This window comes from Hypanus sabinus, chromosome X2, assembly GCF_030144855.1.
Source record: "Hypanus sabinus isolate sHypSab1 chromosome X2, sHypSab1.hap1, whole genome shotgun sequence".
Lineage (NCBI taxonomy): Eukaryota > Metazoa > Chordata > Chondrichthyes > Myliobatiformes > Dasyatidae > Hypanus > Hypanus sabinus.
The window spans coordinates 37437121-37463221 of NC_082739.1; the positions used below are offsets into that span (position 1 = coordinate 37437121).

The 26101-nt window shown below is 41.0% G+C and overlaps 1 protein-coding gene across 3 annotated transcripts in view; it reads left to right on the forward strand.

Annotated features, from left to right (window-relative positions):
• The window catches only part of pknox2 (pbx/knotted 1 homeobox 2), a 489281-nt gene that overhangs the window by 371500 nt on the left and 91680 nt on the right, over positions 1–26101 (forward strand). The window lies entirely within an intron of this gene.

The following is a 26101-nucleotide window of genomic DNA, read 5'->3' on the forward strand; positions in this document are numbered from 1 at the left end:
AAGGATTATTAATGCAGTGGAAAATTGTCCAGCCTATGAAAACAGACCAAAGCCAATCTTGCCAAGTGTCATTCATTAGTACTCTCTCTCTCATCTTTTGTCTGATTGAAGTGATTGCTAGTAGTGCTATCAAGTGCCTCATACTCACTGATATTTATTTTGGGTTTTGCTTTGGCTATGTGGTATTATTATAGCTTTAGTCCAAAACCATTTAAAAGATCTGCGTTCCAGTGGCAAGGTGAGAGTGATGTCTATATATCAAGCCAACTTTTGATCAAATGTGGCATCACGCAGCCCCAAGTGAGGATGAATGAGCTGAATGCAAAGAAAATCAAAGGAAACAACTCGGACTGTCACCAAAGAATGATGGCTGTGGTTCTTGAAGGCCAGTCACACCGTTCCTAGGGAATAGTTGCAACAGGATAATGTCCTAGGTCTGGCTGTCATCATTTACTTCCTCATTAATCTTCCCCCAACATATGTCCAGAACTGAGTTTGTCCATGCAGATTATGATGCTCTAGTTCGTATTCTGATAATGATGCAGTTCTTCCCACGTGCAACAAGACCTGGACAACTTTTGTGCAACTTTAAACAAACGGCAAGTAACAATCATGCAACAACTTGTATGATAAGGTGGGATCTTGACTTCACTATTTATTTTGCACCTCATTGTCTGCCTGCACTGCCCTTTCTCTGTACCTGTGCCACTTTATTCTGCACTCTGTTACTGCCTTTCTCTAGTATGACATCATTGTACTGATGTGATGAAATGATCTGTATAAATGACATGCAGCAAAGCAGTTTTATGCTGAACCTCAGTAAACCAATTTACAAGTGCTTTGCGATGACCATTTCCAATTATCTAATCCCCAAGTACCCCGAACCCAAACTTTCAATGTCCTGGTAACTTCTGTCCTGCACTTGTAGTCACACAAATATAGGTGCAGGTCAGAACTAGGCACTCTACAGAGAGTGACTCACCTCTTGACTCCCCAAAGTAAGGCACATCAGTGTGATTTCCAATCTCCTCTAACTTGAGTGAGTACGGTTCCAACTTCATACTTCAGTGCTTTGCACCAAGTTGGATTAGTGCTCAATTTGCCCATCTTAAATATTTATTCTACCATCGTGTGCATAGTGAAAAAAATCATATTGCATGAAAGAAGAAAGTGAATAGAGATTCTGCCCCTTCGGCTTCCTTATCAGCAACACTGGAAAGCCTTGATCTCCTTTAGTCTGAAGAACAGTGACACCAAATACTGAGAAATGCCTCCACAAGATTTTACCTCGTCTTGGCGATGAGTCATCTCTAGGCCTAAAAGCCTAGAATTCTTGACCTAACAGTAATTTATAAGTAATTCCCTTGCAAGGAATGTACAGTTCAAAATAGACTTGCCACTATCTTAAAAATTGCTAATAATGAATGGTAGCCTTGTCTTGGCATCTATATTTTCAAGTAATCAAGACCTGTGTTCTCTTCCACGGGATAAGCATTGAATGAGCCAGTTGGTCATAACAATTAGAGAGGATCAGTTGGGTTTCTGAGAGGTAGTATAATTGACTCTGTACTTCAAGTGTTGAATCAGCCAGGGTTTCTGATCCCGTTTGCTATTCAAGTAGTGTTGGTAAAATGCGTGCAAGGAAGGGTGTCATGAATGTAATGAAACTCTGCTGTGGTTGCTAAAATAATTTGAAAATTATTTTTAGATAATCTATGTTCCAGGACTCCAGATTATAATCCACTTTCTCAGGCACTAATTGTTATGTTCTGAGTTCAAAATTTCTGGTGAGTTTTCAAGTTTGTGAGCATTTAATGCTCAGTGATTTTATTTTTAAGGTATTGTGTATGCAGGCTAGTTTAAACTAATGATAGTGCTAAGCTGTAATGGAGCTGTCTCCACTGACTGTCAGTCACGTTTGGGCTGAGCTTAATTTAACGCTAGGTGTTGGATAATTGATCAAATTTCCTTTTGCCAGTGTAAGCCATGTATTTTGATATTTACTTATGAAATATTTCCTATGTGCTGCCTTTTTTGTATGTTGCATGGAAGAATTTAATATAAAGCCTTATTGCTAAGCATGCAAATTTGCAAAATTTATCCCCAGTCCTTTGTGTGTCTAGGCACCCAGGCACATGTAATGATGTCACATGGCATAGGTTTTGTCATCACTGATGCAAAATTCAAGATCTACCAGTGGTAAAGGCCACTCAATCTCAATAAATCCTGTCAAGGCAATTGAGGTCTGCTTCTGCATTACTTAAAGGTGACCAGCAGCCCCTTGTCCATTGAGCTGGAAGAGACATCAACCTTCTCTTGGACAGATCCTTCTCCAAAAATACTCAGATCAGATGAAGAGTCTTAACATGACATGTCTATCATCCATTTCCCTCCATAGATATTGCCTGACCCACTGAGTTCCTCCAAAAGTTTGTGTTTAATTTTGCTCCAGATTCCAGCATCTGCAATCTCTGATGTCTCCTGTTATTCTATTAGCTCTCCCGATTTTCACTGCTGATGTAGTTTGGTTGCCTAATGGGACCTGAGGTCACTGTTTTAATCATGCCTCCAACATTTGCTCATAACCCAATTCCGCCTTCAACCTCCAATTCCTCAAAACTGGTTGCTCGAACAAATGTCTCTTCCCTGCCAGCATGCAATCTGCACCAGGGGTTTCCAAAGAATCTTATGCTGCGGAGCCCTGCCATTAACTGAGGGGCCCGTGGACCCCAGGTTGGGAACCCCTGCAATATGCACGTATCTCTCAAGTGTTGCCTCAACCTTTGTGCTTTCTCAACCCTTCTGCCCCATGACCTCTTGGTTGTGGGAATGATGGGATAAACTGGGCACAAAACTAGCTAATCCTTGGAGGGCTGATTGACCCTCTCTTTCTTTGCATCTGGGAATTTCTCACCTTCCCCTTTCCTTATCCTTCCCTTGCTCCATCCATATATGCCTCGGTTGTTAATTCCTAGGCAACAACAAAAGCTTGGCCATTGACCATAGTTCAGATTGATGCTGTCTGATGTATCCATCCTTCTCTTGGCCTTTACATTGTTTTTTTTCCCCTTCAATAGCAGGTGAATGTCTGTGAGCGTGAAAGGGGTTGTGGTCCATACAACCCTATTTACTTGATCTTTAATACCGTGGGACCACTGTAGTGCAGCAGTTAGTGTGATGCTGTTACAGCTCGGGGTGCTGGAGTTCGGAGTTCAATTCTGGTGCCATCTGTAAGGAGTTTGTATGTTCTCCCCATGACATTGTGGGTTTCCTCCAGGAGCTCTAGTTTCCTCCCACAGTCCAAAGATGTACCGGTTAGTAAGTTAATTGGTTGTAGTAAATTGCCTTGTGATTCTGCTGGGGTTAAATCTGGGGTTACTGGGTAGTGTGGCTCATTGGGTTGGAGGGGCCTGTCCCATGCTAAATACGTTCACATATACAGTGCCTTGTAAAAGTATTCAGCCCCCAACCCTTAGTTCACATATATGAGTATTACAACTAGGGATTTTGATCAATTTAACTGAGACTTTTTTCACAGAAGAGCCAAAAAAAACACGGAAAATTGTAAAGCCTGAAAAGCTAAAAAATCAGAAACTGAAATGTCAGCAGTTCAAAAGTATTCATCCCCCTTTGTTCAGTACTTGGTTGAACCACCTGTCGCAGCAATTACAGCCAGAAATCTTATTGGACGAGTCTCTTGTTAGCTTTACACAATGTGATGGAGCAAGATTTGCCCATTCTTCCTTGCAAAGTTGCTCAAGCTGTGCTAGGTTAGTTGAAAAGTGGTGGTAGACAGCAATCTTGAAGTCTTGCCAGGGTCGTGTTAAGGTCAGGACTCTGACTGAGTCACTCTGGGACATCAATTTTCTTCATTTGAAGCCACTCTGGTGGTATGCTTTGGGTTGCTGTCCTGCTGAAAGACCAACTTCCTCCCCAGTTTAAGCTTTCGGGCAGATGCTAGTGGATTTTTATCCAGGATCTTTCTGTATTTAGCAGCATTCACTTTCCCATCAATTCTGACCAGATTTCCATTCCCTGCTGCTAAAAAGCATCCGCATACTTCATGCTACTTCCACCATACTTTACAATAGGATGGTCTTACCTGGCTGATGTGCAGTATTATTTGATTTACACCACATGTATTGGTTAGTGTTGAGGCCAAAGAGTTCCACTTTAATCTCATCCAACCACAAGATCTTCTTCCATATCTTTACGGTATCTTCTAAGTGACACTTCACGGGCAAACATATGCTTTTATTTTTTAGCCAGGGCTTCTTCCTTGCCACTCTTCCATAAATACCTGTTTTATGCAAGGCCTTTCGTGATTGTGGAGTCATGAACCTCATCTCTAGTTGCTGCCACTGACACCTGCAGCTCACTCAGAGTGACCACTGCCTTCACAGTAGCCTCTCTTACAAATACCATTCTTCTCCAGTGACTAAGTTTGGAGGGGTAGCCTGATGTAGGCAGTGTGGCTATGGTTTCATATTTTTTTCCACTTTTTCATGATGGATTACACTGAGCTCTGAGGCATGTTCAATGCCTTTGAAATGATCTTGTACCCTCCGCCAGATTTGGGCTTCTCTATTATCATTTCCCTGACTTGCCTTGAATGCTCTTTTGTCTTTGTGTTAATTTGGTCTGCTGAAAATCTACCATATTGTTGGACTTTACGGAGAGAGGGGGTATGTATTCATATGAATTTATTGAAAACAGGTGATCCTCCAATTTTCTAAATCAACAAATTCAGTGAGTTGGTACTGTAATATACAGGATTGCACCTAAGGAAAGGTAATGTAGGAATTACACGGGGATGAATACTTTTTCAGCCTCACAATTTTGGTTTTCAAATTTTAGTAAATTGTTGACAGGTTTTGTAATTTTTCTTTTGGTTTGACATGATGCACAATGTTTTGTAGATTAGCTCAAAGATCCTACTTCAAAATATTTTCAGTTTGGAAAATGAGACGGTAAAATGTGAAAATAGTTGTGGGGGCTGAGTACTTTCTCAAGACACTGTATACTTCTATTTCAGTTTCTTCTACTGGGAGAGAAAGTGTCAATTCTCCCTGTTATAATGTTAGCAGCTAATATTGCAGCTGGAACACTGATGCCATAAACACAACAGGTTCTGCAGATGCTGGAACTCTTCAGCAAGACACACAAAGTGCTGAAGGAACTTAGCAAGCCAGGCGGTATCTGTGGAGGGAATGAACAGTAAACGTATAAACCCTTTTCGGGTTTCCAACTGGGTATGGGTATCAATTATAACTGACATTTCAATGACAGACTCTGCCATCTTCATCAGAGATTATGCTTGGGCATGTTTAATCTGATGGTATTTGTACCCCTGTAGTCCATCCCTCCTGATTGGTTAGTCCACATCCAATCAGGTATCTGCTCTCCCACCTTGTTTACAATCGAATTCTACTTCTTACTTAGAGCGAGGCATTCGTCTTTATTAAAATTCTTTTCCTCTAGTTTTATTTCAATGTCTTTCTTTACCAGGTGGTCCCAAAAGCCATTGGTATGGCACAGTAGTTCTGTGCCATCAAAGTCAATCCTATGGCCATTGTGAATGCAATGTTCTGCATTTGTAACGGCCGTAGGATTGACTTTGACAGCACAAAACTATTGTGCCACGCCAATGGCTTTTAGGTACTTTGTTCACTTTTGGCTGCCCCATGACCACCATTGACTATGGCTGGGTAGTCCAGGAGTGCCCTCCCGTTTTTTAACCATTCAATCAGATTTTAACTACCAAGGTTCAGCCGTGGCCCAGTAGTCCTGCCCTCACCTCTGGATCAGTATGCTTCAGCTGCTAGCCCTACTCCAAAGACTTGTTGTGCATAGAATGTTGGGTGATACTCCAATGGTGAATGACATAGTTTCAAAAATGATGGTTCTGTTCACACTTATACCTCAAACGTGAGTAAAGGAAGTTATCCACACATTGTTCCATAGCTGCTGTGTCTTGTGAGCTCACTGTGTTCACTACTTTACAAGTGCAACCTGAAAAAATAATAATTATTAAAGCATTTTTGAACATCTTCAGGTTTTGAGAAACATTGCCATGGAGAAATAAAATGAAAGAGTGTAACGAGGAACTTTTGCCCTCTGAGCTCCACATTACTGCTCTAGAAACTCTGAACATTGTCTGATTGAAACACTGTGATGTGCTGGCCTGGCTGAAGGCTTTTAAACTATATTATGTCCAGAGATGAGTTGAGTATCTTGACTTTGCCTGAGCTGGGATCTGGATGAATGGCCTGATTGGAGAATCATGATAAACACCATGATGTAATAATTAATGCACCTATCTTCTGTTCCATAATGCAGCTGCTGATGATTAGAATAGAATCACGGAACACAAAGTGAAATCTTTGGCTCATTGTGCCTGGACTATTTTAATTAGTCCCACACCCCTGCTGCTTCCCCATGGGCCTGTGATTATTTACTATGTATTAATAGACTATTTATAGAACACTAAGAAAAGAGTAACAATGCAGAAACACAATTGTGGTCTTAAAAATACTGTTTTGGGAAAAGCCTGTCTAGGTTGCACAAACAAAAGATTTCTGTTGGCATTAATGCAACACCTTGTAGACCCTGACAACTTTGTAATAAGTACCATGCTGAGGGCTACTTCTTACCGTTCCTTAGCTTTTATTGGCTGTGAAGAAATAGCCCAGTGCAACCATGTCCTGCACATTGGAACTGAAATATAGAAACAAGCTGTAGCACTTCCAAATCACTGGGGTACTTTAGGTGTGAACCTAAGGACTTCCTTACAGTTCTTTTCACTATACACCCTCTAACATTATAGCTGCTGGGAAGTCCAGGTTAATTAATTAGAGTCCTCCTACTTGAACTCAGGAATTTCTATTAGGTGCAAGAAAACATCAGTAATAACCGGTAACATATGACATAACAGCAATTGTAAAATAAAGTCTAAGCCATTGCAAGGATTCATTATCAAGCAAAATCCTTAACATTCAGCTACAAATGGAGATATTAGAGAGGGTGGCTCACGGGTTGGTCCAATCAGCAGATATTAAAGATCATAAAGGAATTGTTTCAGGAGGAATTCCAAGTTCTGGTTGAAGACAGAACTACCAGTGGAGGAACAGTAAAATTTGGGATGATCAGGAGTCGAGGGTTTTCTTGGACGGTTATAGGGTTGGAAGAAGATTGCAGAGTTAGCAAGAAGACAATCATGGTAGGATTAAAAAACAAGTATAATAACAGTACAATTGAGGGATCTCTGATAAAGGAGCTAGCGGAAGTCAGCTAATGTAGGATATGGGACATTAAGGGTATAAATAAGGATGACCACTCAGGAAGATATGAGGGCTGTCATCTAGAAGTTTATATTAAATGTTTGTTTCAGAGGCTGAGACGCTTGTCAGGTCAGGTGATATTACAAGGGTGGAAGTAGACAATCTCAGTGAGCATGGATGTGTAAAGTTAGAAACTAAAGCTGTGAACAGTTTCAGTATTGATGCAGGTTGAGCCAATAGCTAGTAATGAAGCTTATGAAGGTAACACTATCAATTCGTGTTATTCTTTGTGAGCCTATTCTGTATGCTGGTTAAAGAAAGGGTTAATAGTATGCATGTGAGGGTGGGAGAGAATTTTATCCTGTATTTAATTTGTAGTTGGTATAAAATAGTGCCAAACTCACTATAAATGTTTGCATCCGTTTTTGCAAGGAAAGTTTGCCTGAATTAATTACCTCGCCTCCAATGTGAATCTTCTCAAAATGGAGAATGCAGATGGCAAGACGAGCTGATTGTCGTTGGGTTCATGTTTTTTAATTTGCACAGTTTGAGCTGGGGGTGTGCATGGTGCTTGGCACCTAAGCTGCTGAATATTATAATGTGCAATAGTAGCAGTGCAGGTTTTATAAGTTGGAAAAAAATGCTAATAGTTCGACTACTTTCAGCAGAATGAGGAGACCGACACATCTTGAATAGAATGCTGTGGTGGAGAGTTACTGCAAGCAGCATACTATTCGATTTTTTTGTTTCTAATATTGCATGGCATAAGCACAGCTCATTATTATCCAGAATAACGAGAGGTGCAGAGCTATGTTCAGTGAGCTGTGGGAAGCTCAATACTAAATTTACTACTACAGGCATGTTAATGGGCACCAGACTGTCATGGCTGGCAGGAGGAAAGGCCCCTATTTAGTTGTCCTCAATGCTATCCAGAAAAATGTATGTCCCCTGGTTGTAATAAAGTAGTTAGGCCAGGCGGTCAATCTTACATTTACATGGTGCCTTATCTTGTCTGTCAGAAGCAACTCCATATTTCATTTATAATGAATTACTTTGAGGTGCAGTCAGTGTTGCAAGATAAGTAAATGATAAGTAAATGCAACAGCCTTCAGGATTATCCTGGGGCCTCTATGAATTATAGATTTATCTCCAGGATGCTATTGCAAGCAGTAACCAGAAGGAGAAAAAAAATAGATGAGCATTTACATAATTTTGTTTTATTTCTCTTTTCTTTGAATGCTTTTGTTTTTCCAGTGATACTTCTGCTTCACTGGTGATAAAAATAGACTGGAGATAGGAAAAGACCATTTAAACCCATTTGAGTTGTTTGAGTCCAAAGAGGATTGTGGCTTCATCCAAATCTCATGCACATAACATAGGTTCAATCAGGGTAATTCGCTGTTAACAAAATGAAACGAGGGTCGCTCTTAGGGAGGGTGATGGGTACTTGATGAATAAGCAATAGGAGTCAGGTGGGGAAGTGGGTAAGCTGCTCCAATGTTACAGAAGCATCAATTCAAGCTTAAAGTTGCAGTGATCTTGGCTTGTTTGGAATCAGGAAAATTGAAATAACAGTGTAAGTTAATAATATTTCTCATTTGCTTCAAGGTTGTTGCTGTGCTGGTGAGGTCAGCTCCGTGAACCAATGGAAATTCTTACTGGGGTTGGGTTTAACTAACATTGTGTGCACAAGTAATCTGTGGAGGTCTTGTGGCTAGAGGGTTTGCTTTTTATGAATGAGAAATAAAGATAAATGTCTTAACAATAGCTGAGGTCTGCCAACTTCTAAATAATATATGTCTTTCCTCTGCTGTTGTTTCTGCGCTAATAACATTGCTATCTTTTCCTGAGTGTGAAACTGCCCAAGGGCAGGAAAGTAGTTTGATATGGGCTCAGACAGGATATGACTTCTGAATGCTTGTTTGCACCTGTCGAAAAGTTGATTAAATTCTTAATAACCAAGGACTCCATTTCAAGAGCTGCCGAAGTGAAATGAGACAACTGCCACAAAATAGATGCATTCTGCTTCATAGTAGAGATGCAGACTGAGCCTTTAGAACATTTTTAATCCACTTCAACATCAAATGAAGCAGTGCTGTATGTGAAACTGTGGGAGACATCTCCGTGAAATAGAGCAACTCCCTTGGTAATTCCTGACATTGCCAAAGATCTCACCGAGTGGGAGTTTAGAACCTAGCTCCTATTACACTGTGTTAAGAGGGCCAGGTCAATGATCACACTTATTTCTACTCTGCTTAATGCAAACTGACCCACTTAGGTTCACGTGGCAGGTAGAAGCATTGAGTTCTTTATGATGTTAATGCTCTCTGGCCTCATCCAATAGAACCCTCCTTGGATCCAATCTGATAAGATTGTTTGATAGCACAATGCATTAGTGTGTCATGTTGTACTGTGAAAAGGCTTTGATTTCCTTTTCAACTCTGAGGTTGTGGCCTTAACCAGAGGTGCTTTGTTGCAGCAAGGACTAAAAGTTTTCCTGGAGAAACTGAAGATTTAATATGCATTGCTCAAGTCTGGTATTAATCACTCAATATTGCTGGACAAAAAAAAAGTCCCAACATTGTTTGAGTGATAGCTAGGGGAGGTGGATTTGCAGATCCTAGTTTTGTGGAACCGTCATACTGATTATGCCACTGCACAAGGTTACGCAGGCTTTCCATCAGATAAAGTTCTGTTTAAAAAAAAATACCCCAAGTGCTTGTATTTTTTCAGGACCTTTCAAACCTCAGATGAACCCAAATTATCTCACGCCCAATTAACTATATTGGAATATCGACACTTTCTTAATATAGGAAATGTCTGGTAGCCAATTTCTGCATCAATGATTATGAAAGCCTTTTAATGGGTGAATACAGCACCAGTTTGAGATTGAACTGTACAGATCAGGAATCCTTTGGGACTGCATCTATTTCATTTTCTTTTACTGGAATGAGTTTTGTTGACACAACATTTCCATGATAAACTCCTACTTCAGAGAGATGCATTTGGAAGATGGGAAGATGGGTGCCACCAATACCAGGTCCACCATGGGATTATAAATGTTGAAGAACTCTCAAAGAGTACTGGACAATCACCTTAGATGTGATTTCAAACTGGAAAAAGATTTTATCACTGTATACAGCTGCCATGCTGCCAACCACCTCTGGTAGGATAACAATGTCCTAATAATCTTTTCAAGAGAGACTGGTGCTAACAGCACTGACATCTGCTCACATGCCTGTTCAGTCAAACATAATAACATATGACACAAGGGACGACAGAACTCTTAAGCAACATGCACAATATGCCGGAAGAACTCAGTCAGTCAGGCAGCTTCAATGGAGGAAAATAAACAGGCGACGTTTTGGGCCAAGATTCTTCATTTGTGTCTGTCACCAAACATAGTAACATTAACCCATGATATGTCTGTATAATCCAGCAAAGCCAACCAGGGCCTGTCTTAAATATTCTTAAATGGGGGAGGGGGTGGCAGAAGTAAACATCTGACATTTCTGTGCTTGTTGGTCATCAAATCTGACAGGAATCTCTTCACTCTTCTGCAATAAGGTTTCACTAATGGGTAAGAGGGTGGGTGGAGGGGAGGGATGAATATAGAATCCACCTCCAAGATGTCGTGACCTCCCTTATGCCCCCTTGTTCCCTGGGGCCCTCCCTCCAGTCCTCTCATTTAATAGTGCCTTTCCCAAACCGTTTGTTGTCTTTGTATTTCAGAAATCTTGATTAGCAGTGCGATACATTTAATTATGGGTGCCAAAACTGCATTTAAATTAAAACAACACAAAATGCTTAACCATAATAAATCTGATAATGAGAGGATGCCAGCCTGTGAAAGATCAGTCTTGTAGTTCTTACTGCTGAGGTGAAAGTAAACAATGCTCACTGACAAAGAATCACTAAGGTAATAAAACCCATGAATAATTGGAGAACATTTGTACTCTGGTAAGTCTACACAGATGTTAATGGGTCAATATTTATTTTGATTGATTTTTATATTGCTTTTTTTCCGTAATGAAAATGTTGCATCTTTCAGTGAGCAGATCTGGAGACCTGCTATCTGAGTCTCATCAATGTTGTATTAGTGCCCAAGCTTTTTTATGTCGTGGATCCTTATGATTAACCGAGGGGTCCATGGACTCCAGCTTGGGAACCCCTGCATTAGAGGAGCCAGAGGAGATTCACAAGGATGATCCCAGGAATGAGAAGGTTAATGCACGAGGAACATTTGATGGCTCTGGGCCTGTACTCACTGGAGATTAGAAGAATAGAGTGGAGGATTTCATTGGAACCTATTGAATATTGAAAGGCCTAAACAGAGTGGATATGGAGAGGAGGTTTCCTATACTGGGAGAGTCTAAGACCAGGAGGCACAGCCTTAGAATACAAGAATGTCCATTTAGAACAGAGATGAGGAGGAATTTCTTTGGCTAGAGAATAGCGAATATGTGAAATTCACCAACTTCTATGGAGGCCAAGTTATTAGGTAAATTTAAAGTGGAGGTTGATGGTTTCTTGATTAAGAAGATCATCAAAGATTATGGGGAGAAGGCAGGAGAATGAGGTTGGGAGACTTAATAAATCAGCCATGATGGAATGGTGGAGCAGACTAAATGGGCTGAATGATCTAATTCTGCTCCGATTGTTTTATGGTCTTATTATTTTTTAATAATAGGTGTCAGTTATTTGGGCCTCTTCAGTGGGAAGTACAGACTTCCCACCTCTCCCGGAAGTTCAGGGAGTCTCCCAAGTATTGATACCGGCTCCCTGATGCCCGCAAATTATATGCAATATCCCGGAAGTCGATTTTTTTGAGAGCGAGTGACAGCACGAGAGAGAGAGAGAGAGAGAGAGAGAGAGCGAGCGCATGAGAGAGAGAGAGAGAGAGGGAGAGAGAGAGAATGTGAGAGCGAGAGAGAAAGAGAAAGAGCGCGCGCTGCACTGTTTGCAACAGTGACTTTTCTATTGCCCATGGTGGGTTAAATGACTGTAAAAGACATGTTGAGGTGAGTTTAACAGTTGGCATTTGTTTATTAGCATAGCTAACGTTATTTAAACTAGCTGGCTAGCTGCTAAGGAGCTACTCTATTGCAGGCATGCCACCTTTCCCAGAAGTTCCGGGAATCTCCTGCAAATTGATGGTGCTACCTCCCTGAAATAAGTTTTTGCAGGGTGGGATGTCTGGAAGTACCTGGTGGACACTTAGTAACTTACTAGTTCCATTCCCCACATAATGAGTTGTCACCTCTACCTTTTGTCACCAAACACAAAAGGGTCAATCCTGCTGAAGGGTTTCGGCCCAAAACATCGACTGTACTCTTTTTTTCCATAGATGCTGCCTGACCTGCTGAGTTCCTCCAGCAGTTTGTGTGTGTTGCTCGGATTTCCAGCATCTGCAGATTTTCTCTTGTTTACAATAGGGTGAGAAGTTTAATCAGTTAGAATTTGGTTCAGTATGTGTGATTCCTTATGAATTCCATGGAGTGTGAGTAAAAGGAACGATATCAACAAAATAGAGAGAGTACAGACAAGATTTACTAGAATGTTACCTGGGTTTCAGCACCTAAGTTACAGAGAAAGTTTGAACGAGTTAGGTCTTTATTCTTTGGAGCATAGAAGGTTGAGGGGGGACTTGATAGAGGTATTTAAAATTATGGGGGGGATAGATCGAGTTGACGTGGATAGGCTTTTTCCATTGAGAGTAGGGGAGATTCAAACAAGAGGACATGAGTTGAGAGTTAGGGGGCAAAAGTTTAAGGGTAACACAAGGGGGAATTTCTTTACTCAGAGGGTGGTAGCTGTGTGGAATGAGCTTCCAGTAGAAGTGGTAGAGGCAGGTTCGGTATTGTCACTTAAAGTAAAATTGGGTAAGTATATGGAGAGGAAAGGAATGGAGGGTTATGGGCTGAGTACGGGTCAGTGGGACTAGGTGAGTGTAAGTGTTCCGCACGGACTAGAAGGGCCGAGATGGCCTGTTTCCGTGCTGTAATTGTTATATGGTTATATAGTTAGGTTGATTGGAACAGAATGGAAAGGAACACTCAGACATAAGAATATATCTTCAATTAGAGAATGGAGGGAAAAAATGTAAAGAGGCAAATTTGAAAGGTCCTTATCTGAATGCACATAATCTTCTCAGTAAATGGAAATCAGGGAGTACTGTCTAATAACCACCCCAGTGACTTGGTTGTAAATGGACAACGGTAGAAAATTAAATCTTCCAGGATCCTTAATATTTAGAAGGGAGACACTAAACTTAAAAAAAAGAGAATAGGTACTGCTGAAAATATACAATGGGATGAAGCTGAGTGAGAAAAGGGATGGGTAAAATCCATTTGGAGACAGGCTAGAAACACCAAGGGGAAGAGAACTGTTATTTCTCTTAGACAGCTAACTGGTGGATCTGTTGGGTATAGTATAAATCAGGAAATTTGTGGCTTGTATAACAAGGGTAGTGGAGAAATCATGAGTGACTTTAATCTGCACATGGACTGGATAAACTGAATTAGTAGTAATTGTGTGAAGGATGAGTTCATGACATGTTTACAAGATGGTTGTTCTAAAGCAAAACAAGTAGGGACTAGTTGGAGAATAGACTATGATAGATCGAGCATTGTGCAATGAGAAAACGTTAGTTAGTAAGTTTCTAGTCAAGGGACCATAGGGAAGAATGCTCATAATAGGATAGAATTTTCCAGTTATGCGCTCACCAAAGCTCTACTTTCTGAGGAGATTGAAGATAGCTGGACTTAGCACATCTATACTCACATCATTCTACAGCTGAGCAGTGGAGAGCATCCTAACAGGCTGCATCACTGCTTGGTATGGAAACTGCACAGCAGTGGACGAAAGGCTCTACAATGGGTAGTCAAAACTGCCCAATGCATCACCAGCACCAGCCTACCCACTATCTAGGACATATACACAGAAAGGTGCTGGAAAAAGGCCAGTAACTCCATGAAAGGTCCCACCCACCTTGCTCATGGACTGTTTGTCCCAGTCCCATCTGGGAGGAGGCTACATAGCATCCACACCAGGACCACCAGACTCCAAAACAGTTACTTTCCCCAAACAGTAAGGATGATCAACACCTCCACCCACTAATTCCACCACTACTTTATTATTTCCCATCGGTCGCCTTATGTACAGACTAGTGTCAGTTTATGGACATGCAGTCAATCTATGTCTATAAGCTATCTTATTTGTTTTTTTGTTATTATTGTGTTCTTTATCTTTTGTGGGGTTTTTTGCGCTGCATCAGATCCGGAGTAACAATTATTTTGTTCTCCTTACACTTTGTGTCAAGGAGATGATATTAAACAATCTTGAATCTTGAATTAAACAACTTTGAATATAAAAATTGGATGTGATTTAGTTTAATGTGTCTAACCAAGGTAAACAGAAAGGAATGAAGCATAATTTAGCTATAGTAGATTAAGAAACTCTTGTTTTTAAATGACAATAACCAATTAAAGACTAATCTTTATATGTTGTCCCTTTAAAGCAGGGACATTTTTCCCAGCGTTTCTCATGCCATGGAGCCCTAGCATTAATCGAGGGGTCCGTGGACCCTCAGTTGGGAGCCCTTGCTTTAAAGGATAAAATGCAGATAACCTGGTCCAGCTGCAGCTAAGAAGAGAAGTTAAAAATAGTATTTGATCAATAGAAAATGCCTACAGTGTGTCAGAAAGAACAGTCGAGCTGAACTTCGAGAAATATTTTGGAATTCAGTAAGCAGGAAAAAGTATAGATCAGACAAAAGAGTAAGAGTATGGGAGTGGACAAATGAGAAGTATGTACGTATATAAAGTGGCTCCAGCTTTTATAGATGCATAATCAAGAAAAGATGAATAAATGTCAATCCCTTACAGACATGGGAAAAATATTGAGATTTACAAAATGGCAGAAAAGAAATATTTTGTACCTGCTCTTACAGAAAAATTCCTGAATGCTGTGAAGCATAATTGGTGCAGAACGGATATAGATTTGAAAGTAATGAGAATTGGTAAAACAAACTGATACTGGAGGAAATAATGAGACGGAAAGCTAAAAATCCACAGAATCTGATCACCTACATCCTGCATTTTTGAAAGAGTGGCAATAAAAATACATTGGGTTGTCATCTTACAAAAATCTAGATGGCTCTCACATTCTAGAGGGTCAGAGATAATTCCACTATTTTAAAAAAGAGAGCTGCAGGTAAATTAGACTGACACCATAAGTAGGAAAACTGCTATAGGTTAAGTAGTACAGGGCACAGAAAACAACCATAGGATTAGCAGAGTTGGGATAGATTTATAAAGCTAATGTTAGAAATTTTGAATTACAATCTATAGTGCTTTGGGACTTTCAGAAGGCATGTAAGAGATTATTAAGCAACATTTGAGCATGGTGGAGGGAAGTCTGCAAGTAATATGCTTGGTTGGGCTAAGAATTGGAAAAGGCAACCAGTAAAGTTCCACAGTGATCGGCGCTGGGGTCCCAGCTGTTCACAATAGATATCAAGATGGTGTACATAGTTAAGGTGAATAGCTGATGGAATATAATTGGATTAGAATTGAGTTGCCCACATAACTCAGAGGGTGGTAATAGGATGGAGCGTATCTACCTGGAGGTCAGTAACCAGTATTGTTCTACAGGGATCTCTTCTGGAACTCCTGCTCTTAGTAATTTCTTATAAATGATTTGGAGGAGGAAGTGGAAGGGTGGGTTGGTCAGTTGGCAGATGACACAAAGATTGGCAGTGTTGTGGATAGTGTAGAAGGTTGTTATAGGTTACAATAGGAAATTGACAGGATGAAGAGCTGGGCTGAGAAGTGGCAGATGGAGTTCAACCTGGAAAAGTGTGAAGCGATTCACTTTGGAAGATCAAACATGAAGTCAAACAAACATGTTTAATAGGAGGATTCTTAACAGTTTGGAGGAACAGAGAGATCTTGGGGTTCACATCCATCGATCCCACAAAATTGCCATGCAAGTTCATAGGGTTGTTAAGAAGGTGCGTGGTGTGTTGGCCTCCATTAGTCAGGCGATTGAATTCAAGAACCACAAGGTAATGTTCCAGCTCTATAAAACTCTGGTTAGATGATCTTTGAATAATGTGTTCAGTCCTGGTTGCCTCATTACAGGATGGTTGTGGAAGCTTTATAGAGGATGCAAAGGACATTTACCAGAATGATGTCAGGAATTGAATGCAGCTGTTATGAGGAAAGGTTGAGCGAGTTAGGGCTTTTTCTTTGGAGCGAAGGAGGATGACAGGTGACTTGATGGAGGTGTACAAAATGATAAGAGGCACAGACCGAGTGGATAGCCAGAGACATTTTCCCAGGGCAGGAAAGGCAAAGACAAGAGGGCATAATTTTAAGGTGTTGGGTGGAAAGTACAGGGGGTGGGGGGATGTCAGAAGCAGTTATTTTACACAGGGTGGTAGGTGCATGGAACACACTGACAAGGATTGTGGGGGCAGGGACATTGAAGAGATTCTGAGGAACATGGATGAAAGAAAATGGAGGGAATGAAAGAAAAGGGTCAGATTGATCTTGGAGAAGATTAAAGGGTTAGCACAACATCATGGGCCAAAGGACCTGAATTGTGCTGTAGTGTTCTGTTTTATGATATGGAGAAACTGTGAGGTTGGTAGGAAAAAATGAGCTGAGTTTGGTTATCTTTAAATGCTGAGTGATTGGAAGTGTTGGTGTTCAGAGGGATACAAATCACAGAAATATAACATCCAAGGACAGTAGGCAATTAGAAGGCAAATGATATGTTGTTTTTTATTTGAAGGGGATTCAAGTACAAAAGCAAAGAGTAAATTACTGTAATCAGAGAGCCCTACTGAGTCCAAGAATACAAGTGTATAATTGTGAAGGAAGCAATGCCATAAAGATTCAAATAATTGATTCTTTGGTGGTGAGTTAGTCTAATAAGGTGTATCTATACTATAGTTTAGAAGATTGCTAGGACATGACATTGAAACACAAAATCTGTGGAATGCATGGCAGAGTGCATGTCAAATTAATGTTTCCCTTGTCTGGGGTATCAAGAACCAGTGTCACAGTCTTGCCTTAAAGGACCAGTCATTCGACATTGAGATGAGAAGAAATTTCTTCATCCAGATCACAGTGAATCTTTGGAATTGTTTCTCCACGAGGTTTGTGGAGGTACAATTGCTGAATGTATTAAGGAAGTCGAGGGATAAAGAGCTGGTGAAGGAAGGTGATACTAAGCAAAAGGTTCAGGCAGAATGGCAGCATGGACTAAAGGGCCCACATCACCTTCTACTGTTTCTATGTCCTTTGTTCTTATCTAATGGAAAAGCAAAAGGAAAGAATTTATGAATTTGAAATTTGTGTAGCAGGAATGAAGGAGAAGTTTGTGGGCATAACAATGGCCTCAGCTTTAAAATGCTCCTCATTTTCAAATCCCTTCCCTCCTTCCTCTCTGTGATGTCCTTCAACCTCATATCCATCTGAAAACAGGGCTTCTCTAATTCTGACGTCTTGTTCATCCATGAATTTAATAACTCCGCAAGTAACTGTTGCACCTTCAGCTTTCAAGGCTCTGAACTTCAGAGTTTCTTACCCATGTCTCCAGTTCACTTACATTCCTTCCCTCACATTAGACTAACTTTGACCAAGCTTCTTTGACGTGGTATCAAATATTTGCTATCACTTCCGTGAAATGCCTTTGACCTTTTCAAATGCATGATATACATAAAGTTACTGATGCATTAGAAAATTCATTTGTTGGTATGGAAGGAGTTTAATCCGTTAGAAAACTGTACAGTGAGAGGCAATGAGAAGGGATTGATCTACCCAAAACTATACAATTTATTTCTCTGGATTTAAGCCTACTAACATCTACAGACTTTAATTGATGCAAAGAAGCATGACTTAAAGCATTGCTTGACATGTAAATCTGTCTTGCCCCTTCATGTAGCTTTTTGGAATTAATATCTTATTTTTATTCGCTATCATTCAACATGTTAATTCCTCTCTCCCTATCCCAATTAAGTAAAATCTCTTCATAAAAAACCCATAGTATTTTTGTGTTGCAGTTAGCTTTGTGAGGTAAATTAGCAGTAAATCTGCATATACAGATTGATAATTGTGAGACTGGTGTCTCGATTGTAATTTATTAGTTTCTATTATTGCGGGTTACCATGACAACGACTCGCAGCCAGGGCGACGAGAGAGATGTTAGATATACGATGATGAAGCTTCTAGCCCCAACAAATTGAGATGCACATTTTTATCAGCAATTTTCTGAAATAATAAGTAGGAATTTAATGAGATGTAAATCTGTCCTATGGCTGCTACAGCTTGTGTTTTTTCACTCTCCAATTTTTTTTTTTGCCTTTTTTGCAGCGATCTAATTAGAATGAGTTGTACAGGAAAGTAATGGGGATTAAGTTAATCAGTAAGATATGAGGATAAAGTCAAAAATGCCTTGAGTGTACAGAAAGGAAGGGGGGAGGGGTAGAATTAAGCAAGTGGAATGGTTACCTCATAGATAAGAGTCAGACAGAAAAACCTTGTTGGATGTGAATGTTTTTTGCATGCAATGCCACTGGTTCCTCAGATACAAACATATGAGAACTGATGGATAATGAAAGACCCAGTGACCGATCCAGTCTCTGATGTATTTTGTTTCAGTCAGATCACACACTCCTGGCCCACAAGTGGCACAGCACTGGGTAAAAACATCTAGCCAAAAGATCAGTAACTTGAGACGAAGTCCAAGAGTTAACTGTTATTCCTTTTTCCTATCAATCTATATGTACTCTATTATCTCTCTTAGTTACATCTCTGTGTGTGCCTCTAACTATATCTGATTTTTCCACCTCTCTCTCTGCTGGTTTGGCCATATGTTCCCATGGGGTTGCTTCTTTGAACTTCCTCTTCCCTCTGTTGCACTGATTTAACCCTGCTGTGCACTAGCCTTCTGCACATGAGCTTGCCTTGTCATTCCACATCAGAAGGCTTGGATCACTCAGCTGGAAGAACAGGCAGGTGATGCAGATGCACATCTCCCTGCCATCTCAGAAACCTCTCAGACAACCAAACCTGTTCTGCTGTAGAGAGCATCACACTTCCAGCCATTGGGCAGGGCTGAGACCATAAGACATAGGTCTAGAATTAGGCCATTCAGCTTATCAAGTCTGCTCTGCAATTCCATTATGGCTGACTTATTATCCCTCTCAATCCTATTCTCCTACCTTATTAACGTACCATTTGACACCCTTACTAATCAAGAACCTATCAACCTCCACTTTAATTATACTCAATGACTTGGCCTCCACAGCTGTCTGTGGCAATGAACTCCACAGATTCACCAACCCTGTGGCTAGAGAATTTCCTCCTCATCTCTGTTCTAAAGGGACATCTTTGTATTCTGAGGCTGTGCCCTTTGGTCCTAGACCTCCCCCACTACATGTCCACTCTTATTTTGGCTTTTCAATATTTGATAGGTTTCAATGAGATCTTGCTTCATTCTTCTGAATTCCAGTGAGCACAGGCCCAGAGCCATTAAATGCTGAGGAACACACAGAAATTTTTGTCTTCCCTGCAGGCAGGGCTGGTTTCATTTCAGTCCTAAATACCTTCAGCTAACTCAGCAGTAAGCAGCGAATGCACGTTGTCTGCAGCCTGTACTGAAAAAAATTGAATAATGTGATTTCAGAAATTAGAAGTTTATTTTAGAAATGCTGACTGAAGAAATTTTGATGATTTGGTGCAGCTGTGTTAACTACTGTATGAGCAGAATCATGAGATGTTTACACACATGCCCACAAAGGCAAGTATCCCCTGAGTTTCACTTCTCATCAGGAGGAAGACACTTGTAAAATCCGTGCAACACTTAAGTATTCTGTGCTCAAGTTCACAAATGAGGACCTCAAGCCTATGCTTCTGACTAAAAGAGTCAATGAAGCTACCTCCTTCACCATGAAAGATTTAGATCATTTAAAACCTTGCCCCCTTAGTTAATTTACTGAATTTATTGTTTCTTTGTTAGAAATACAACAGACTCCATTGTTTCATTACAGTTTGCCTTTTAAAACAAAGCATTTTAACATTGTGTTGCTTATAATATTGATTATTATCAGTCTTCTCTCAATAAGTGGTTGTGCTCTAAGTTTGATTTTTTTTGTGCGATTTCTTTAATGCTGTCAGGGTAATTTTTGCAAGTTGAAATATATTTGGTGAATTATAGGCCTCTTATTCTATTTGCTACTAAAAGACCAGTGTTTGGCAAAGTGCCAGCTAAGCACATTCACTCGAACTACAACGTGCTTTCTACCACTAGGTTTGTTTCCCAAACTTGAGCTTTCAGTCATTCATAATGTTGAGTGATTGCAGGGCTGACTACTTGGCTGGCACTAACTATCAAATAAGTAGAGGAAAAATTAGAACTTGCAGTATGTCCAATTTCATAAGTAGTACGAGATGTGCTACCAAATTAATTTGAAATTGAAAAATGAATTTCTGATCACCGTGTAATATTTAATCTCCTGCTGTAATCTCTCTCCTGAGACCACTTCTTCTATATCAGCTCAAAGATCCCAATGCCATTAATTGTTTAATAGTAAACTCATGACCTTTGGTGCTGATTTGAAGTTATCATACATATTATGTGCATCACTGAGGATATGAAGTTTTCTATCATTATCAAGTGTCATCTTGCTGCATAGTGCCACTTGTTTGCTCTTGGGATATGAAAGAAGTTTCTAAGGCAGTATTTTTGATGAACTAATTGTCTTTTGTATAGTTGTGCTGTGAAAAGAGTGGCAGGTATAAGCCACAAATTGATCAGAAATTATAAATTTGTAAAGGACATTTCAGCACATTTTGTTTGTCATTTTGTGTATAAATTTAACCTCTTTACTTCAGTTTCCCACAGCACCCTGAAATGAAATTCTCCCATTCCCTATTTTAATAATTTATGCTCCTGTCCTGGAACCCCTCAACCACTCGAAGTGGGAATTACTTGGAAACTTAATCATTTAGCACCATTGCTTACACCTGGGTCTTGGCCTCCCTTCCCTCAGTAATTATCCTCAGCCCAAACACCAACTGTTCTTCTATTAAATCCCCCCAAGCACTGAACCCTTCAACAGCTACAGCTCTAACTCCCAAATTTTCCAGCTGAAAATTTCCTCTATTCCATTATAATTTAGGAGAGTGGGCAAAGAAATGGCAGTGTCAGGAGGTGTACGGTAATGCACTTTGATAGAAGAAATAAAAGGGTTGACTATTTTCTAAATAGAAAGAAAATACAAAAAATCTGAGGTGCCAAGGAATTTGGGAGTCCTTGTGCAGGATTCTCTAATGGTTAATTTGCAGGTTGCATCTGTGGTGAGGAAGGCAAATGCAATGTTAGTATTCATTTCCAGAGGACTAGAACATAAATGCAAGGATGTAATGATGAGTTTATAAAGCACTGGTGAGGCCTCACTTGGAGTATTGTGAGCAGTTTTGGACCACTTATCTGAGAAAGCATAAGACATAGGAGCAGAATTAGGCCATTTGGCCCATCGAGTCTGCTCCACTATTCAATCATGGCTGATCCTTTTTTCCTCTCCTCCTTAACCCCAGTTCCTGACCTTCTCCCCATAACCTTTGATGCCATGTCCAATCAAAAACCTGTCAATCTCTGCCTTAAGAACACCCAACAACCTGGCCTCCACAGCTGCCTGCGGCAAGTAATTCCACAAATTCACCACCCTTTGGCTAAAGAGATTTCTCCACATCTCTGTTTTGAAAGGCCGCCCCTCTATCCTGAGGCTGTGCCCTCTTGTCCTAGACTCTCCCACCATGGGAAACATCCTTTCCACGTCCACCCCGTCCAGTCCCCTCAACACTCGAAAGGCTTCAATGCAATCCCCCCTCATCCTTCTAAACGCCAATGAGTACAGACCCAGAGCCATCAAACATTCATCGAATGATAACCCTTTCATTCCTGGAATAATCATTGTGAATCTCCTCTGGACCTTCTCCAATGCCAGCACATCTCTTCTAAGATGAGGATCCCCAAATTGTGTAGAATACTCAAGATAAACCTCTATCAGATCTCCCCTCGGCCTCCGCCATGCCAAAGAGAACAGTCCAAGTTTACCCAGGCTCTCATGATAGCACACGCCCTCTAAACCAGACGACATCCTGGTGAACCGCTTCTGCTCTCTCTCCAAAGCCTCAACATCCTTCCTCTAGTGAGGCGACCAGAACTATATGAAATACTCCAGATGTAGTGTATTGCACCTTGGTAAGGTAAATGGAATTGAAGTCATCAGGGAAACAGAAACAGTTTTGTGCTGAATAGCAGAGCAAATACAAAGCAATATATTATAGAGAGGCAGAGCATGTAAACAAGCCCTCCTCCCCTCATCAACCATCCAACTCTCATCCACATTCATTCCGTCTTATCCTCTCTGCCAGTTATCGGTGAAGCTAGAGGGTTCTGCCAATGGTTTAAATATAGCATAAGGAAATTACACACGAATCAAATCAGATAGGTTGCGCCGGGGACAGCCTGCAAATGTTGTCACGCCTCCAGCGTCAACATACCAGGCTGGATTTTCGGGCCAGCGCCAAGATAACATGAGCCCGAAAGTTCGCCAGATTGTCCTTCACAAGAGGGAGTTTGTCACCTTGGCTGAAGCCACGCGAGCCTCCCGTTGAAAGAAGAGACCCAATGGGTCTTGTGGGATGGTCAAAATCATTTAGCAGAATGTTTCACCGCCGGAAATCAGTTTGGCTGGTAGTGAGAGGAGCTCCCTGCCAGACCCTCCCTGCACCGACGGCGCCACGCCTGCAGATGACGCCATGCTTGAGCTGGCCATGATGGATATGAGATGACCCTTCACCTCTTTGTGCACATTGCTTTTGCAAAGAAGGTCTGGAAGAAGGCAATAACAATATTAAAAGACTCTCACCACCCGGGCCGGGTCATCTTTTCGCAGCTGCCACTGCCGGGTTCAATAACAGCTCCTTCCCTTAAACCAGTCGGTTCCTGGATGCTCTCCGCCAGAAGACTGTTAGATTCCTTGATGATCCCTAACTCAATGTGCTGAGTCTGGAGAGGGTTCAAAGGAGGTTCACGAAAATGATTGTCATATGAAGAGTATTTTTGATAGCTCTGGGCCTGTATTCACTAGAATTCAGAAGAATGAGGGGCAACCTCACTGAAACCTATTGAATGGTGAAAGGCCTTGATAGAGTGGATGTGGGGAGGATGTTTCCTTTGGTTGAAGAGTCTAAGACCAGAGGACATAGCCTCAGAATAGAGGTGTGTCCTCTTAGAATGGAGATTTAGCCAGACAGTGGTGAATCTGTAGAATTCTTTGCCACAGGCAACTGTGGAGACCAAGTTTTTTTTATCTATATTTAAGACAGAGGTTTATAGATTCTTGATTGGTCAGGGCATGAAGGGATCAGGGAGAAGCCAGGTAATAGGGGCTGTGAGGAAAATTGGATCAGCCATGATGAAATGACAGAGCAGACATAATGGGCCGAATGGCCTAATTCTGCTCCTATATCTTATGGTCCTATTAGGCAGTTTTCCATATGCTGCACTCAATTTCCTCAATAAAGTTCTGAGTTGTTCTGATCCCTGCTGAGCACATCACAGGCCTTCATGGAATCTACAGCTGCTGACTACCCCTCTCCTAAATACTCCAATCTTACCCTGGGTTCATTTTCAGAGAAAAAAAAAAGTGCACTAAATCTTGCAGCAGGGTACTCAAATGTAAAGCCTTCCTTGAAGCTATCTCTTGTTTCTTGACATCATGAATTTAGAAACCTCCAACAATTTACTCCTTAACCTTCTTTATTCTGACAGAACAGGTCCCAATTCTTCGAAAAACCAACTGCTGGAGAAACTCCACAGGAAAGAAATGGTAGACATTATCGACCAAGATCCTGCATCCAATCCTGATGCAGGGTCTCATTAATATTTTCCCTCCAACAGATGCTGCTCAATCCACTGAGTTCCTCCAGCATATTTTTAATTGCTCCAGATTCAAGCACCTGCAGTCTTGAGTATCCAATGTTCAAGTCTTCTATTATAGTGAAATATTTTTCCAAAAAAAAAAATTAACATCGAATATATGCTGTACCCTACTCCTTTAGCATCTTTATGACAGTTATCATTTACGAGATCTGGGTATCGCCAGCTAAGCCAACATTTATTGCCCATCCCTAGTTGCCCTTGAAAAGGTGGTGATGAGCTGCCTTCTTGAACCGCTGCAGTCCCTGAGGTGTAGGTACACCCACACTGCTGTTACAGTGGGAATTCCATGATTTTGACCCTGCGACAATGACAGAATGGCGATATGTTTCCAAGTCAGGATGGTGAGTGACTTGGAGGGGGATTTCCAAGTGGTGGTGTTCCCAGGTATCTGCTGTTCTCGTCCTTCTAGATGGTCGTGGTCGTGGGTCTGGAAGGTGCTGCCTTGGGTACTTCGGTGTGTTGTTGTAGTGCATCGTGTAGACAGTACACACTGCTGAGTACACACTTGTTTGTCGATGGTGGAGGGATTGGATGCTTGTGGAAGTGGTACTAATCAAGTGGGCTGCCTTGTACTGGATGGTGCCAAGCTTCTTGAGTGTTGATGGAGCTGCACTCATCCAGGCGAGTGCCGAGTGTTCCATTACACTCCTGACCTGAGCCTTGTATATGGTGGACAGGCTTTGGGGAGTCAGTGGTGAGTTACATCCCACAGGATTCCTAGCCTTTGACCTGCTCTGGTAGCCATAGTGTTTATATGGCGAGACCAGTTCGCCAGTGGTAGCCCTCAGGATGTTGATAGTAGGGGATTCAGTGACGGTGATGCCACTGAATGTCAAGGGATGATGTTTAGATCCTCTGTTATTGGAGATATATGTGTGGGTTTATGGAAAACCAGTCTAATAGTGGACATATGAGCACTTTTTTAGATTCAGCATCATATTTCTACCTTTGCATTCTGCAGAAAGCGCCTCAGAGCAGCAAGGATCTAATTGAAAATGTGTTGACAGGGCACTCGGAGCCACCACCTCCAAACAGAACTTGCTATTCAAGCACTGGGGATGAATAATTTCCTACACTCTCATCTTCCAACCAGAACTTAACACAAAATTGACTTATCAACTTTTCCTACATTGCTATAAGTAAGGCTCATGACCATTTATACACAAATCAAGTTTTTCAACAAACTCATTCAAACTACTTATAAAGATACAAAGATACTTATAAGACAGGCATGAGTCATATAAACTTCTGGACACGTTGTATTTGAAGGTCAAAGTAAATTTATTATCAAAGTACATATATAACACCATCTATTACCTTCAGATTAATTTTCTTGCAGGCAATCACAGTGGAGCAAAGAAGTACAATAGAATAACCAATGTGCAAAAGAAGACAAACTGTGAAAATTCAAAAAAAAGTGTTAAATAATACTGAGAACATGAATTGTAGAGTCCTTGAAAGTGAGTCTGAGGGTTGTGGAATCACTTCCATGCTGATTTGGGTGCCTGATGGTTGAAGGGAAATAACTGCTCTTGAACCTGGTGCTGTGGGGCCTGAGGCTCCTACAGCTCCTTCCCAATGGCAGCAGTGAGAAGAGAGCATGGTCTGGACAGTTCACATTTTTCAAAAACTGCTGACTCAATGTTTGGTTGAGCAGCTGGGTATTTTGGTCAACCTTATAAATGATCAGAGATATTTAGTGAAGAAATTCTTGTGTTGGTGTTATCAGTTGGTGTGATTTTTAAAAATGTTTTAAACAGGAATATATCTGGAATATTGGCCTAGTTTCCTGCATGAAG